Below are 17,618 nucleotides of genomic sequence, written 5' to 3'. Positions count from 1 at the left end.
GCTCAAATGTCAGAAAACCACAGGAGGCTCCACTGATTTAAGTCCCTGAAGAATCTAAGGATGTAATCTCTTTATGTTTTAAAACTGTTATTGCCTCTCTACTTGGGGGTGATTCTTCCTTTCCTAGCTTAAAAAGCAACTCTGGGCGGTCCTATTCTTATGAAATGTTTACTTTTAAACACGGGAAACCTGGATAGCACGATGGTTAGTAAAAGATCCTCTTAACACTGAGGAAGTTTGGGGGATTTCTGAGTTCTAAAACATGGTGACTCCCTTTTGAACTAAAGGATCTATAAAGCCTTGGTAATATTCAAACCTTCAATACACAATGAAGGGTATACTGCATACATAGCACCCTTTCTAAGGCAGTATTTTTATCTCCTCTTTCTTGTAAAATAACCTGTAACTTAGGGGAACCATTGCCTACTTTGTAAGGAATTAATTAATAATCAGTACTACTGTATTTCCATAACAAACATAGCGTGGCATATTAAGGAGCATGCAAGGACAAAAAGCTTGATTCCTGTAGTTAGGGACAGATCTCACCTGCTGGGTCATATTGTTAATGTTGTCAGCCACCTTGAGAAGAAATGTGTATCTCCCACTGTCAATTGGCAGTGAGCTGGAAAGTCCCAGGTGGATAACAGTGGTAGATAACATAGTTCCCAATTTTTCACTACTCTAGGTATGCATGCCTTTGAAATATGGCTTTGTAGTTCTTCTCATTAGAGATAGGATGTTTCTCTATCCTGTTAATGTTGGGCTTACATTATTCCATTGGCTTTTGGCCAAAGGAATATGGGCAGAAGTGACAGTGTGACAGTTAAGAGCCTGGCCTCAAGAAGTATTTCATGTTTCTGCTTGCTTGTCTGGTGCTTCTGCCATTCACAATGTGAAGAGCATACCTGGGTAGTCTGCTGGTCCAAAAAGCATGAGAGGCACACCTGGAGCAGGTCTGGAACCACCCCCAGCTTGAAGTCAGTGACCTGCAGAATAAAGGAGTATTGTTTGAAGCCCTGTGTTTTGGAGGGGTTTGCTTCCCAGAATGAGTGTTATGATAGCTGGCTGAAACAATAATGGATAAAGCAATCTGCTTCCCTGCTATTGGCCTTAGACATGCCTAATTTGATGTCTCTGAGGCAGCTCTTTGGTAGTGGGTCTTAGACACATCCCTTGTGGAGGCAGGCCAAACAAGAAATGCAGAAAGTTTGCAGCAAAGCATTCTAAAGACCTCAGGGTTAATAGGAAAGCTCTGGTGTGGCCAGTAGTCCTAGTAGCAAGCTGATGATCATGGAATAGGAGAACTCTATGCTGTAACTGGATCGCTTTTGTTTTTCTTTATATTACACAATTTAGGATTACAGGCATGAGCCACCACTCCCAGCCTCCCCCTTCCCTCTTTACTTCCCTTCCCATTCTTCACTTACCCTTCACACATACCCAGTCATTCCATACCTCTGCTCTTCCACTGATAACCATAAATGATAGTTTAGCCTGTAAGCCTCCAGACTTTTTTCTGTGCATTTATGTACATATCTATACATTTATATGTTAAATATAAATCGGATTATATAATATGTGTATTAGGTAGAATTCTTTTACACTTCTTTCCTTTGTTTATTTTCCCTTTGTTCTATTATATAGGATAGTCTTTTTAAAAGTTCAGCCTGTCTTCAGTATTACAGGTTAACCAAAGGAAGAGGTTTTGTTGCTTTTATATTAGAATGTTAAAGAGGAGGAGGACCCTTTAGGGCCCAGTGTGGGCTGACAGTGACAATGAACACTAGGAACACAAGCAAAAACTAAATTGAGTGGTGGCCAGCAAATTTTTTCCCTCTCCTAATGTGGAACTTCACTCTCTTGGGCTAATCCTTGGAAGTTTTGATTTATATTTTACTGCATGAGACCATAGTCCCTTATAACATTCTAATCGCAAGAGAATAAGGTAGAGCTGTGCTATCTTTTCTGACCTAACCTTGCAAGTTACCATCACATACCATCACTTCCACCATATTCTGTTGGTCACACAGATTGGTCCTAATTCAGTGTGGTAGGGGACTACAAAAGGACATTCATACAAGAAGATGAAGATTATCCGGGGGCCATGTGGGAAGCTGGCTGCCACAAGGGCATGCACAGTAATGAATTTTGATGACATCTTTTTTTTCTTAATTTTACCTGTCAATTAATTTTTTTTTATTTCAAGATATTGAGGGGGTACAAATGTTTTTGTTACATGGATACCTTGTATAATGCTTAAGTCAAGGCTTTTAGTGTGTCCATCACCAGAATAGTGTTGATTGTACCCAGTGGGTAAGTTTTTACCTCTCACCCCCCACCCACCCTCCACCCTTCTTGGTTTCCAGTGTCCTTTATATCTCTTTTTGACTGAGACAATCTTTAAACTTGTTTGATTCCCTCGTCACAGGTTAGCAAATTCCCTGGTTGCCAATAACTATTCAGATTTTACAAGAACAGCCAGAAAAATCTCTTTTGCCTCCTGAAAAAATGAGTGGTTCTGGGCAATTATGCAGTTGTATTTTGGTATTAACCTACCTTATTTGTGAACCACTATATCCAACCCTCTATGCAAAGATTATTTGTAACTCTCCCATACTCTGAGTCAACAAAGGAACCCAGTCCCCAAACTGACTTTTTTTTTTTTTTTTTTGAGACAGAGTCTCACTTTGTTGCCCAGGCTAGAGTGAGTGCCATGGCGTCAGCCTGGCTCACAGCAACCTCAATCTCCGGGGCTCAGCGATCCTACTGCCTCAGCCTCCCGAGTAGCTGGGACTACAGGCATGCGCCACCATGCCCGGCTAATTTTTTGTATATATATATTTTTAGTTGGTCAATTAATTTATTTCTATTTTTGGTAGAGACGGGGTCTCGCTCAGGCTGGTTTCGAACTCCTGACCCTGAGCAATCCGCCCGCCTCGGCCTCCCAAAGTGCTAGGATTACAGGCGTGAGCCACCACGCCCGGCCCCAAACTCACTTTTTAAGTGTTCACTTTTATGAATCAAAATCTTTTAAACATTGTATATTAAGTCTGCCTTAGTGAATGACCAAAACCAAAATAATTTTGGGGGGACACGTTAAGTTTCCAGAATCCAATGAAGTAATTTTGAGCAGGAAATTTGTATTACCAAATGCAGTCAGATAAATAAGCAGAAAGTATTAAGTTTTGAATATAAAAGGGAAGTTAAATCCTCATGAGATACATGTATTGTTATAATACTTTACCATGTAATGTTTTCTAGTAAAATAAGTACTTAAAGTCATTTCATAATTTGAGTTTTTGATATATTTCAAAAGCAGCCTTCTCTTTAAAATAGTGCTTTAGTTAGAAGAATTTTATTAATTCTGTCCACAGAAAAATTACTTTTAAAGAATACTGTATTGCTTTATTAAAATATTTGAAGTATTTAAGATGGATTATGCTTTATTCTAGTTTGAATTTCTAATATTTTTAATTTTAAAACCAACTTTTGTAAGCAGACTTTACTTCCTTATCTTTATTATAAAATTAAAACTCCAAATGAACTATACATGAAGACATTTTATTAGTGATTTAAGACCACGTTAATATTTAAAATTTCTGAATAAAATTATTTTCTTAATAAAATTCGGGGTAAATGCTATAGTAGTTAATTAAAACACAAAGATAAATATAATCCATGGGGAAATATTTGAAACAAATTTCCATATTTGTGAGCTGAATACTTTTAAGGGCATTTAACCCTGTTTCTTCCATGCTGTCAAGTTAAAATGAGTTAATAGAAATGTTTCTTTCCATTTACTTTTCAGATCACTCTAAAAATTAGAAAAACAAGGCACAAGCCTTGGTTTCCCATTATTTATTTGCTTTCTTCTCTAGAGATTTTTCCTATTTGTCAGTTAATTACTGTAGGTGGCATTATTTAATAACAGTAAATAATAACAGCAATAACAACAATAATATTTGCCACTATTAGCATACTGCTAGGTGCCCTGTGTTCATTCATCCTATGAGTTCAGTATTATCTCCATTTTAAAGTTGATGCTGAAGTTAAGAAAGGTTGAGCTACTTATTCAAAGTTACACAGTAGGTGGCAGAGTGGTAGAGTTGGATATTAATCATTTTCCAGAGCCTGTGTTCTTAATCATTCATACATCATACTATTAAAATGTGGTTTTTCCACAACGAGTAAGATGTGCAACGTTTGGGGGATGGACACGCTTGAAGCTCTTACTTGAGGAGGGAGGAGGCATGGGCAATATATGTAACCTTAACACTTGTACCCCATAATATGCTAAAATAAAAAAATAGAAAATAAAAGAGAAGAAAAAAAATGTGTGTTTTTTTTTTTTTTAGACAGAATCTCCCTCTGTTGCCCAGGCTGGAGTACAGTGGCCTCATCATAGCTCACTGCAACCTCCCACTCCTGGGCTCAAGCAATCCTCCTACCTCAGTCTCCTAAATAGCTAGGACTACAGGTACGTGTCACCATGCCTTGCTAATTGTTCTGTTTTTTGTAGAAATGGGGTCTCGACCTCCTGTCCTCAAATGATCCTCCCACCTCAATCTCCCAAAGTGCGAGGATTACAGGCCACCGCACCACCCAAAATGCTTTTTTGACTCATGTACAGCAGCCCTGCTTCAACTGTTCATGTCCAAACATACAGGATGGAAATAATTGCTCTCTGCTTCAGCCTTGATACCAGCCTCATGTCCTATTCTCCCAAATTCTCAGGGCACTGCTGCCACCTTGTAGCCTGGCTCGCCTCTGGTTGGCCTCCCTGTTCTACCTAACATTGCAGGAACTACCAGAGAAGCTTGAGTGTTTCTGGCCATATTCCCCACCCTCTAGACACTCCCTTCACTACTGGTTGCCAATAAATTCCCTCTACTCCAGCCTATGGCTTCTGTATCCTGCTCTTCCTGCTCCCCTTCCTGTCTGCCACGTTGTGTCTGAGCAGACTTTCCATATCTGCTGGTGATACTGACTACTAAGCAAAAAAAAAAAAAAAAAAAGAGAGAGAGAAATTTAAAGGCAGGACCAGAAGCCAATCAATAGGGAGGATAAAAGAGTCATAGGGGGGCCATAATTAAAATGTGAATACCAGAAAGAAAGGCATAGAATAAATGGGAAGAGGAGATGAGAGTTCATGTAGATCATGTGAATCTACACAAAAGACCGGAAACTCCCATAATATAATGTAAAGGAAAAAGGGAAATAAAAGTAGTTCTGTGACTAACATTAATATTCAAGAATCCATGAATAGGTATAGTAATTGATAATATCTGTATTTATATGTGGTCAGAGTCCTAAATCCAACAAAATGCTTTTGAAATTTAGCATCATCTTAAATAGGTGTATTATCTTTTAACTCCCAATAACCCAATCAGGAAGATATTATAGTGTTATAATTTTGCAGATTATGAAACTGAGGTGACTAAAGGAGTAAAATAACTTTTCCCAAGACCACCAGCAAGTAAGTATGGAAGGCTGCTCCAGACTCCTAGTTCTTAACACTTTGCTCAGCTTCTTTCTCCTCCTCCTCATTGTCCTCTCCAGACCTAAAGGCTTGGTCAGCTCAACCTTTCCCTATAGCGTGCTCTCCTGCGGATAAGCAATACCTCTGATATGTGATTTGAGGAAGGTGAAGAAGTCCAGTTCACAATCTAACAAGCCTAAAAGTGCATTATAGTGAATTACTAGAGAATTTCAGAGCCCCCTTGCAAAGTGTGCATTTTTATTTGGTTTCCTGGATAGGGAAAGAAAACTAATACATTAACAAGGATTAATTGTCACCACCTAGTGTGACTGAGGAGAAAGTAGGTCCCTTTATTATCAGGACAAGCCACAGACTTAAACTTTGACAGATGGGAGAGACAAGGGAAGATTAAGAACAGGAGCCCCAACCTTTAACTTTTATTCTCTTAGATCTGTCAGAAATAGTATATGTTTAACCCAATCATTCTACAGTTGAGGAAACTGAGGCTGAAAATTTATCTTGCATTTGTTAATACAGCTGAGCAGAGTTGGATTTTGAATCTAGGTTTTCTTATTTTCACAGGCTTTCTTTTTGAGGTCAATGAAGTGAGAGTTGGGGAAGAGGTTGGTCTTAAGATATGGTGATGCCTTTGAGCCTAGTGCCAGGGGTTTAGCAATAACAAGCTCCTTTTAATTGACTTGATAAGGCAGAGAAGGAGGAAGGGAATGGAAGGAAGTTGTGGAAAGGGGAGGAAACCAGGTATAGAATAATAGAGACAGGCTTGGATCTAGTGAGGCAGGGAGACAGCAGAGAAATTAGGGAACTAATTAGGGAACTAAGGCAAATCTCAGGAAAGAGCTAACATTGGTTAGGCAAACTGTGAACTCAAATGTAGACAATTATCTACTTACAATTTTGACTATAGCTAGCCATATCTGTATTTTCAAAATTATTTTGCTTTTCAATTCTTACCCAGGATATCCTGTATATTTTTAAAAATTGGTTTACATTTACTATGAGTCAATTTGTCATTTTTCCAATTTATATGATGGAAAACTTAATTATTTTCATGCCAATCATTGAAATTTTCAGTCTTTAATATTTTTTATTTACCATTAGTCAAAAAAACCCTTAAATCGTTATGGTAATACTTGTTAAATTAGGCAGGAACTAGATATTTGAGCCTACCCAGAACATCAGAATTTAATCTAGATTAGATATTAGATTTAGTGCCCCTCAGGCCCTAGTATATGGAACTTCCAAATGCCAGCGGGCTGAGAAAAAGAGCAAGGGACAAATTCGGCACCAAGTGGGCAGCACTGAGATTTTTGAGTATACAATTTTCAGATGACCACAGATTTTCCTCTAAAGAGTCTAGATACTTTGAAAGGAGATTAATAAGTAGTTCACAGGAGTGTGGTATATGTGATTGACTTTGTGGAATCTTCTCCCTGCTGAAACATCTTCACTGGGATCCTCTTTTCCAGAAGCAGGTTTTTGGAGTGAGATGAATAGAGTGAAGGAATGAAAAAGTAAGATAATAAAGCAAGAGTTTTTTTATGTGTATTACAGTTACGCTAGCTGTTTTTATTCTTGTAGGAAAAATATTTCAAAGATCTGATTAGAGAAAAGAGAAGACAAATTATAAGAAATATATATACACACACACACACACACACACACACACACACACACACACATATATATTTACCAGGGACTACAGCCATTTAGTCTGCTAAATAACAAACACTTTATTATTTTTTTAATTTTAGAATTTATAAAGTTAACATCAGTCTGAAATGACAATATTATGAGGGTAGCATGTGAAAAATCTTCTTGATAAGCTATAAAGAGGTAAAATATCTCTGTAAAAAATATCGTCAAGGGCCGGGCACGGTGGCTCACACCTGTAATCCTAGCTCTGTGGGAGGCCGAGGCAGGTGGATTGCTCGAGGTCAGGAGTTCAAAACCAACCTGAGCAAGAGTGAGACCCCGTCTCTCCTATAAATAGAAAGAAATTAATTGGCCAACTAAAATACATATAGAAAAAAAATTAGCTGGGTATGATGGCGCATGCCTGTAGTCCCAGCTTCTCTGGAGGCTGAGGCAGCAGGATTGCTTGAGCCCAGGAGTTTGAGGTTGCTGTGAGCTAGGCTGACGCCACGGCACTCACTCTAGCCTGGGCAACACGGTGAGACTCTGTCTCAAAAAAAAAAAAAAGGAAAGGGGCATTTATTGAAACCTTAAAATCTGTACCCCCATAATATGCCGAAATAAAAAAAAAAAAAAGAAAGAAAAATATCCTCAGAACAACAAATGAGCTTTGAATTTTATAAGGGAATATAGCCTCAATTAATAAATATCTCAAAGCCTCCAAGGATTAGCCCAAGAAAGTGAATTTCAAGGTTGGGAGGGACAACTGATGTACCTATTACTACTACTCAGAATTTCATCTTCCTGTGTGCCCCTCACTTTGATTATCACTTCTCTCCATACATAAGTCTTATTGTACACCCCACTGTAATCCCATGAGTTGTGAAGCTCTTTGGCACCTCCTCTTCTCACATACTTTCATTCCAACCTCATTCACCGACAACCAGGCCCCGGTTATGCCCCCAGAGCCATCAAGCTTGTGTCCTGCGACTTTGCTCTCTTTGATTCTAGCTGACTGAATCAGCAAGGTGCATCTCATTTAAGCTGGTCCTATTATATTTGTTCTTTCAGGAAGTGGGGCTAAGAGGCCAACTCTTAATCTCTTAATGTGTCTGGAATCTTGTATGTGTACGCCAGTAGTTCTGGGAGAATCATAGTCTGCCATTCGGAAACAGAAAAGCAGGGAAAGCCCTTCAGTCGTGGCTCTGCCACAAGAAGCAGACATTAGGGAGCAGAGAGACATGTGTGGGCAGCTTTCTGGATCCAGTTAGATTCTAGTAGCTGGGGGAGGAATGCAACTTTTATAAGGCTTGAAGCTTAATACTATTTGGGGAAGTTACATTTTTTTTAAAAAGTTGAAAATTGTGAATATAAAATTAGGTACAGGCCTGGCACAGTGGCTCACGCTTGTAATCCTAGCTCTCTGGGAGGCCAAGGCCTGCGGATCGTTTGAGTTCAGGAGTTTGAAACCAACCTGAGCAAGAGCGGGCATGCCTGTAGTCCCAGCTATTTGGGAGGCTGAGGCAGCAGGATCTCTTGAGCCCAGGAGTTTGAGGTTGCTGTGAGCTAGGCTGACGCCATGGCACTCACTCTAGCCTGGGCAACAAAGTGAGACTCTGTCTCAAAAAATAAATAAATAAATAAAATAAAATTATGTACAAATACAAATATTTATTTAGAATGGGAAATAAATCACCAAAAATGTCAGCTTTTTGAAAACCAATAAATACCTCAAATATAACGTAACTCAGAAAAATAAAATATACTTTTTAAAATTAATTAACCACCTGATGTACCTTTAAAATAATTTTCCTACATTCATTGGCTATATAATATCTCATCTCTTCCTGTGATGGTCCTGCAATTTTTTTTAATGTCAAGAATAGAAAGAGGCCAGGCGCGGTGGCTCACGCCTGTAATCCTAGCACTCTAGGAGGCCAAGGCGGGTGGATTGCTCCAGGTCAGGAGTTCGAAACCAGCCTGAGCAAGAGTGAGACCCCGTCTCTACTATAAATAGAAAGAAATTAATTGGCCAACTAATACATACAGAAAAAATTAGCCGGGCATGGTAGCGCATGCCTGTAGTCCCAGCTACTTGGGAGGCTGAGGCAGCGGTATCGCTTGAGCCCAGGAGTTTGAGGTTGCTGTGAGCTAGGCTGACACCACGGCACTCACTCTAGCCTGGGCAACAAGGTGAGACTCTGTCTCAAAAAAAAAAAAAAGAATAGAAAGATAGGCCAGGCACGGTGGCCCACACCTGTAATCCTAGTACTCTGGGAGACTGAGGCAGGTGGATTGTTTGAGCTCAGGAGTTGAGACCAGCCTGAGCAAGAGCGAGACTCCATCTCTACTAAAAATAGAAAGAGGCCAGGCGCGGTGGCTCACGCCTGTAATCCTAGCTCTCTGGGAGGCCGAGGCGGGCGGATTGCTCGAGGTCAGGAGTTCGAAACCAGCCTGAGCAAGAGCGAGACCCCCGTCTCTACTATAAATAGAAAGAAATTAATTGGCCAACTAATATATATAGAAAATATTAGCTGGGCAGGGTGGCGCATGCCTGTAGTCCCAGCTACTCAGGAGGCTGAGGCAGAAGGATTGCTTGAGCCCAGGAGTTTGAGGTTGCTGATGCCACGGCACTCACTCTAGCCTGGGCAACAAAGTGAGACTCTGTCTCAAAAAAAAAAAAAAAAAAAAAAAAACAAAGAAATTAGCTAGACAACTAAACATATATAGAAAGAAATGAGCCGGGCATGGTGGCACATGCCTGTAGTCCCAGCTACTCAGGAGGCTGAGGCAGTAGGATTGCTTGAACCCAGGAGTTTGAGGTTGCAGTGAGCTGGGCTGATGCCATGGCACTCTAGTCCAGGCAACAGAGTAAGACTCTGTCTCAAAAAAAAAAAAGAATAGAGAGATAATTAAAACTTTTCTCTAGTATAGAAGATTAAAGTTTGTTTTTTATTACTAATAATTTAGAAAATTTATATCAGTCTCACAACTTATTATTGGTAAATTTTTAGGATTGTTTTCAATTTGAGGAAACATCTATCACATTTCTTTCACATAGAAATAAGATTTCAAGATATTTCAGTGTTCTTATGCAATGACTAAGTTAAATATTCTTTGAATTGAAAACATTCATTAGTTTGCTATTTGATACTCAATGAGTAGTAGTATAAGTCTAATATTATCTTTATGGATGTCAGTACCTGTATTTAGTGTCAAATTAACAAGATATTTACATCTTTTGCCAATGTGTTACTATATAATCCACTCCCCTTTGTCAGGTGAGGTGTAAAATAATCCAGAGCTTATTAATTATTTATTTTCAAATTAATTTTTTTCCTTTTTGAATGATTGCTTTATGATGTGCAAATATCTTGAATTACTGTTTTTGGTATCACCATCATCTTTACCATTTTTGTTCCATAGACCTTTCATTTTTATCTAAATAAAAAATTTTTAAATATATTTAAAATAATAAGTAAATAAATTTAATAAATAAATTTTAAAATGGTAGAAGAAGGTACCCTGTACATCCATCCAAATGAGGAATCTTTAGTTCTAATTTGTTTTCTTGAAACATCACAAAATGTCTTTTAAATTACAGTTAAAATGCACATTCAGGCCGGGCATGGTGGCTCACACCTGTAATCCTAGCACTCTGGGAGGCCGAGGCGGGCGGATTGCTCGAGGTCAGGAGTTCAAAACCAGCCTGAGCAAGAGTGAGACCCCGTCTCTACTATAAATAGAAAGAAATTAATTGGCCAACTAATATATATAGAGAGAGAAAATCAGCTGGGCATGGTGGCACATGCCTGTAGTCCCAGCTACTCGGGAGGCTGAGGCAGGAGGATTGCTTGAGCCCAGGAGTTTGAGGTTGCTGTGAGCTAGGCTGATGCCACGGCACTCACTCTAGCCTGGGCAACAGAGTGAGACTCTGTCTCAAAAAAAAAAAAAAATGCACATTCAAGCTTTATCAACTTTTTGAATAAATATTTTACATCTTTTTTGTATATGAATTTCTCTTCTGAATTTTCAAAAAATGTGTTTTAGAATCCTCAAATTGTCATTGTACCCATGATGCAAGGCTTCAACAGTTTCACAATGGATAGACCATCTCATACGTGTGGATATTAAAGAAAAATTCAAATTGACATATGTGTTTAAATGCTCCATCTAAGGATTAGAAATGATTCATCTAAGACGTCTAAAAAGAAACATATAGTTGTTGCAAAATTACTCACGGCCTCAGGTGTTGTAGAGACAGTTTTCCTACCCTCTCATCCCCTCCCAAGAGAAAAAGTAGCCAGTAGTGGCTCCAGGAATGAATGCATGGACAGAGATTTTTTTTTTTTTCTTTTTTTTTCTTTTTTTTTTTTTCTGGTCAAGTGGAGCAGTGGGAGTGGAGAAGGAACAAAGGAATCTGTAACTGGTTGTGATCAATTAGTTGTAAACACCACTGCACTCGGACCAACCCAGAGATCTTAACCAACTGTTGTTAAAATGTCTTAACTTTTATAATTTTATTATACAACAATATTGGACCAGGTAAGCATATTGCTAGGGCCCATCCCAGGTCCTCTAAAGCAGTGAGTTTATGTAAGAGGCCCTGAAGTTCAAATTTATTAACCTGAGGCTGGGCATGGTGGCTCACACCTATAATCCTAGCACTTTGGGAAGATTGGTGCTAGGTGGGAAGATTGCTTAGACCAGGAGTTCAAGACCAGCCTGAACAAGAGCAAGACCCCATCTATACTAAAAATAGGAAAAATTAGCCAGGCATGGTGATGCACACCTGTTGTCCCAGTTACTTAGGAGGCTGAGGCAAGAGGATCGCTTGAGCCCAGGAGTTTGAGGTTGCAGTGATCTATGATGATGCCACTGTACTCTAAGCCTCGGCAATAGAGTGAGATGTTCCCCCCTATAAAGAGTTTATTAACCTGAGGGGTGTGCTCACATGTTCCAGAGTTCTCTGACTCTGAATCACCTCAGTTTCTTTATATATACTCTCCTTTTTAGCCTAAGCTACATCAAGTTGGTTGCCTTTTTTTTTTTTTGCAAAACAAAGTGTCTCAAATAAGGCTCTATTATATTTTTCACAGATTACTAGGTTAGACCTGTAACTGATATACCTAATGCTGACTGTATCCAATTCTAATTAGCTTTATATTATACATCCCTGCCAGATTAATTTCCCCGAAGCATAGCTATGATGTCATTACCCAGAATCTCTGAATACAAACTTCTCATCCTGGCATTGAAGATCACTATAGAATAGCTCAGTGGCTGTCTTTTCTAGGCCTACTGCTTCTCTTGGAGTCTTTGTACCAGCCATAAATGGCTACTCACTGATCATGCCCTGAACTTTCCCACTCATGTGCCTTTGCTCAGGATCCTCCTCTTACACAAAACTCCCTCCCTTGCTTTGTCTGTCATACCTACATACCTTTCAGGGTTCATCTCAAATATCATCTCCTCCATGAAGCTTTTCCTCCTTTTCCAACACCTGTGAGGATCCTCCTTACACTTTGGAGGATTCTCCAAAGTTAGCAAACTTGAGAAAAAAGAAATACATTTAAAATAATTCATAGGCCCTGCACAGTGGCTCATGCCTATAATTCTAGCACTTTGGGAGACTGAGGTGGGAAGATTGCTGGAGATTAGGAGTTCGAGACCAGCCTGAGCAAGAGTGGGACCCCATCTCTATAAAAAATAGAAAAATGAGCTGGACATGGTTGCCCACACCTGTAGTCCCAGCTACTCAGGAAGGTCGAGCAGGAGGATCGTGTGAGGCCAGGAATTTGAGTTTGCAGTGAGCTATAATGATGCCACTGCACTATAGCCTGGGTGATAGAGAGAGATTCTGTCTCAAAAAGGCTCAGAAATTTCTTAAGAAGGTGCCAGTTTAGAGAACAAATTACTCTCTATGTCAGCATAACTCTTCTCCAATATTGAAACACATCACTGTTGCACATCAGGTAAAATGATTCGGCCTGTATCGACCTGTTATAAGAACTGCAAAATCTTCAAAGCTAAAGTCACCCTCAGCTTGGCAAAATGTCCACACTGTGAGAGTCACAGGAACTGAGCAGTTTCCTCATTTCCCATAACAGACTTCCTCCAAGGCATGTGCCAACTGAGTAGAATGAGAAGAGGAACTGCCCTATCCATTTATATTTTTCTCTCTGTCTCTCAGTGTGTATGGTTGAATTCATATATTCTAAAGGCATATACAGTGGGATTTTGTAGTAAAGAAAGTACATTTAAGAGTGGTTAAGATGCATACTTTGCCATTAAACTAAGTTCGTTTAATTTCTGACTCCACCACTAACTAAATGTATAGCCTCGGCCAAGTTACTTAATCATCTATTTTTCTCTGTATCTCCATTTATGCTTGCAAAAAGAAATATCAGTAAAGCCTAATTAATAAGCTTACTGTAAAGATTAGTTAATCTGTAAAATAATATTACCTACCTTCTAGGCTTTGATGAAAATTAAATGAGTTAATATTTAGTAAGCACTTAGAATAGTGTCCCAGCTTATATTGGAGCTCAGTAAATATTGGCTATTATTATTACCTGTCCTGTCTATGTCTAAATTTCTTCTTCTGTAAAATGAGGATAGTAATAGTGCCTCTTAATATAGTTGTAAAGGATTAAATGAGAAGCCCTTGGAATAGTGCCTACCACAAAGTAAATACTCTATAAGCGTTGGCATTATTATTATGCCACTATTATATCCTTTCTATTGCAATTTCTTGGGGACAGGGACATTTTCTTTTTTAACTTTGTGTCCTGCAGTGGCTCAAATAATGTCCAGTACATAGAAGTCACTCAAAAAATTGTTGTAAAACCAGATGTTTCCACTCCAATATTGAATTACATTGATTTTAATTTTTACAAATTCATAAAGAAATAAAAGCGATGTACATTCATGAATATCTGAGTGACTTTTCTACCTTCTTAAGATGTCTTTTCCATCTTATGCAAAATTCTTCATTGCAAGAACTCCCCCACATGGTGCTGGATAATTTTCTAAGTAAGGAGATATTCAAGTACAGTGCCAGAGTCAACTGTAAATTACTTGGGGATAAAGGTTGACTTTCACTTCCCTGAGTTTTGCTAGGGATACTTTCACCGTAGAAACTGATCTTCAAAGCTAGTAATTAATGATCTGTGGTTTGAAAGCACCTTGCAAATGACACTAGGACTCCGACAACATATAATCCTAGATTTGTAACTAACTAAAAATTTTTTTTGTATCATAAATCTTCTATCTTTTAAATAAAGTTAATAACACCAACTGACCTAAAAAATGTGGTGGTCAGATAATAATATAATACTCAGGAAGTTATGACTGTCTGTTAATTGATAGAGTCTGTTTTCAGAGATGACATTTTTTTCCCATGTATGTTCTTATTTAAGAAAGTCTTCCATGACCAGACACGGTGGCTCACGCCTTTAATCCTAGCACTCTGGGAGGCCGAGACGGGCAGATTGCTCGAGGTCAGGAGTTCGAAATCAGCCTGAGCAAGAGCAAGACCCTGTCTCTACTAAAAATAGAAAGAAATTAATTGGCCAACTAATATATATAGAAAAAAAATTAGCCGGGCATGGTGGCACATGCCTGTAGTCCCAGCTACTCGGGAGGCTGAGGCAGCAGGATTGCTTGAGCCCAAGAGTTTGAGGTTGCTGTGAGCTAGGCTGACGCCACGGCACTCACTGTAGCCAAAGTGAGACTTTGTCTCAAAAAAGAAAAAGAAAGTCTCCCTCTTTCATAGCCCACAGCTTTCAAAGAGACCACATGGAGAGATGGAGAAAGGGATATACTCTTAGCACCATCATTGAAATAACCTTTCCAATCAGTGTTAGTCAGAATTGTGTTATCCTATGTAGGCGTCAAATATTCCTTTTTTTTAACAAATGGGGAAATATATTTTCCTAACAAGTGGTGTAAGAATTTCTCTTAGGAATGAGGCCCACCCCTGTTGAGAAAATCCCATGATTAGCCTACTTGGAGGCTGAAGCCCTAAATGTGAAGAATTACATAGTCTAAATTAAGGGGCAGAATTCGTTGATTGTATCGGGTGGAGATAGAGGTGGACCATTGAGATTATAGGAAGCTAGCTGTGCATTATGAAATATGACCCACCCAGCAACCCCACAAATCCTTGACAAAATTGTCAACCTCACAAAGTGCTTGGTGGGTATGGAATTCCAGTGGAAATGAGAGAAAAGAGTGCTCCTAACAACCATCTTAGCCTAAGACAGAAACACAGGGAGCCCTAAAAGAGGAAGCAAGCTTAGGGGATTCACAGAAACCTCAAAGTAGGGTCTGGACTCTCAGTGCATAAAATGGATAATGGCACTAGTTTACCTAAATCTCTGAGGGGTAGGGAGACCTCAATCCCACCTAGTTTACATTAGTACTAGAATTAGGATAAAGGTAGATTATTTCCAGAATTATGAATATTTAAGCAAATGGGGAAAAGCAAAAAATAAGCATTCTTAAGTACTTTTAATTTAAACTGTAGAGAATTTTTTTTTTTTTTTTTTGAGACAGAGTCTCACTTTGTTGCCCAGGCTAGAGTGAGTGCTGTGGTATCAGCCTAGCTCACAGCAACCTCAAACTCCTGGGCTCAAGCAATCCTGCTGCCTCAGCCTCCTGAGTAGCTGGGACTACAGGCATGCGCCACCCTGCCCAGCTAATATTTTCTATATATATTAGTTGGCCAATTAATTTCTTTCTATTTATAGTAGAGACGGGGGTCTCGCTCTTGCTCAGGTTGGTTTCGAACTCCTGAACTCAAACAATCCGCCCGCCTCAGCCTCCCAGAGAGCTAGGATTACAGGTGTGAGCCACCACGCCTGGCTGAGAATTTTTTTAAAAAGAGGGCTCACTGCAGCCTCCAACTCCTGGCCTCAAGGAATCCTCCCACCTCAGCTTCCCAAAGTGCTGGGATTACAGGCATGAACCATGGTGCCCAGCCATAAAACTGTAGAGAATTTTGACTGACAAAACCAAGCAGAGCACTTTCACTATTAGAGGAGAAATATTAATACATTATAAGAAGGAAAATTCCTTACTATGTTAACAATTTTTAACAAAACGTGGGAAAGTACTTTAAAACAGAAATTGTTTTACTCTATTGTAGCACTTACCTTGTATCCTATTTAGAAATTAAAGGCTCTCAAACAAAAAAAATATGTCCTTTCTTATCCAAAGATTTAATAAGGCTGGCCTTTTTTTTTTATTATAAAAGTAACACATGGCCATTTTGGAAAAGTTTTAAAATACAAGAGAGTAGATCCATCCCTTTTAAAATCGTAAAGTAAATTGATCTGTAGCCTCCCTAAATGTAGAGATTGTTTACAGTAGTAGCCCCATTGTGAATAGCATATGCTGAGAATCAATTAGTGTTGAAGGTTAGTTATAGAACTATGTATGATTGTGGCTGGGCGAGGTGGCTCACGCTTGTAATCCTAGCATTCTGGAAGGCTGAGGGGGAGGATCACTTAAGATTAAGAGTTCAAGACCAGCCTGAGTGAGAGTGAGATCCCGTCACTACTAAAAATAGAAAAAATTCGCTGGGCATGGTGACAGTGTTCCTGTAGTCCCAGCTCCTCAGGAGGCTGAGCCAGGAGGATCACTTGAGCCCAGGAGTTTGAGGTTGCTGTGAGTAAAGCTGATGCCTGGACACTCTAGCCCAGGCAATAGAGTAAGACTCTGTCTCAAAAACATAAATAAATAAATAAAAAATAAGGAACTGTGATTGTACCTTGGGAGGGGGAAAGAAGGAAGAATTTTGCACTATTGAATTATCAGGATTCTTTTTTTTTGAGACAGAGTCTCGCTTTGTTGCCCAGGCTAGAGTGAGTGCCATGGCGTCAGGCTCCTGGGCTCAAGCGATCCTCCTGCCTCAGCCTCCTGAGTAGCTGGGACTACAGGCATGTGCCACCATGCTCAGCTAATTTTTTCTATATATATATTAGTTGGCCAATTAATTTCTTTTTATTTATAGTAGAGATGGGGTCTCGCTCTTGCTCAGGCTGGTTTCGAACTCCTGACCTCGCGCTATCCGCCTGCCTCCGCCTCCCAAAGTGCTAGGATTACAGGCGTGAGCCACCACGCAGCGGAATTATCAGAATTCTTAATGGCATATGACAAAAAAGAACTTGAGGCATCTTAGTCAAAGAGTTAAATTTATTGGCTTATATAACCTGACAAAGATTTTTTACTTGGCCAAACATTACTCAAACCCCTGAACTTTCTCCTAGGCTATCTGTGTGCTTCTTTGTAAAATCCATTTCTAGCTAAGAACCCTGTTAAGCCAGTTTAGCAAGAACCTCTGACCCTGGATATCTGACACTTTTTATATCTAATCAGGTTCCTCATCCTCTACCATCCTCCAGGTGTGACCCTGGCTTGTCTTCAGCAAGAATCCTGTTAGGTTGGTTTTAGCCAGAATCCTCCTTAACCCTGAGATTTC

The 17,618-nt window shown here is 39.4% G+C and overlaps 1 long non-coding RNA gene across 1 annotated transcript in view; it reads left to right on the top strand.

Moving 5' to 3' along the window:
- The window catches only part of LOC142876360 (uncharacterized), a 77,152-nt gene that overhangs the window by 1,381 nt on the left and 58,153 nt on the right, over window positions 1–17,618 (top strand). The window contains exon 2 of the long non-coding RNA XR_012923248.1: window positions 4,356–4,477. This is a non-coding gene — a long non-coding RNA (uncharacterized LOC142876360). The remainder of the gene's footprint in view (window positions 1–4,355; window positions 4,478–17,618) is intronic.

This window comes from Microcebus murinus, chromosome 15, assembly GCF_040939455.1.
Source record: "Microcebus murinus isolate Inina chromosome 15, M.murinus_Inina_mat1.0, whole genome shotgun sequence".
Classification (NCBI taxonomy): domain Eukaryota; kingdom Metazoa; phylum Chordata; class Mammalia; order Primates; family Cheirogaleidae; genus Microcebus; species Microcebus murinus.
The sequence above is the reverse complement of the archived record's forward strand: the minus strand, read 5'-3'. Positions and strand labels throughout refer to the sequence as shown.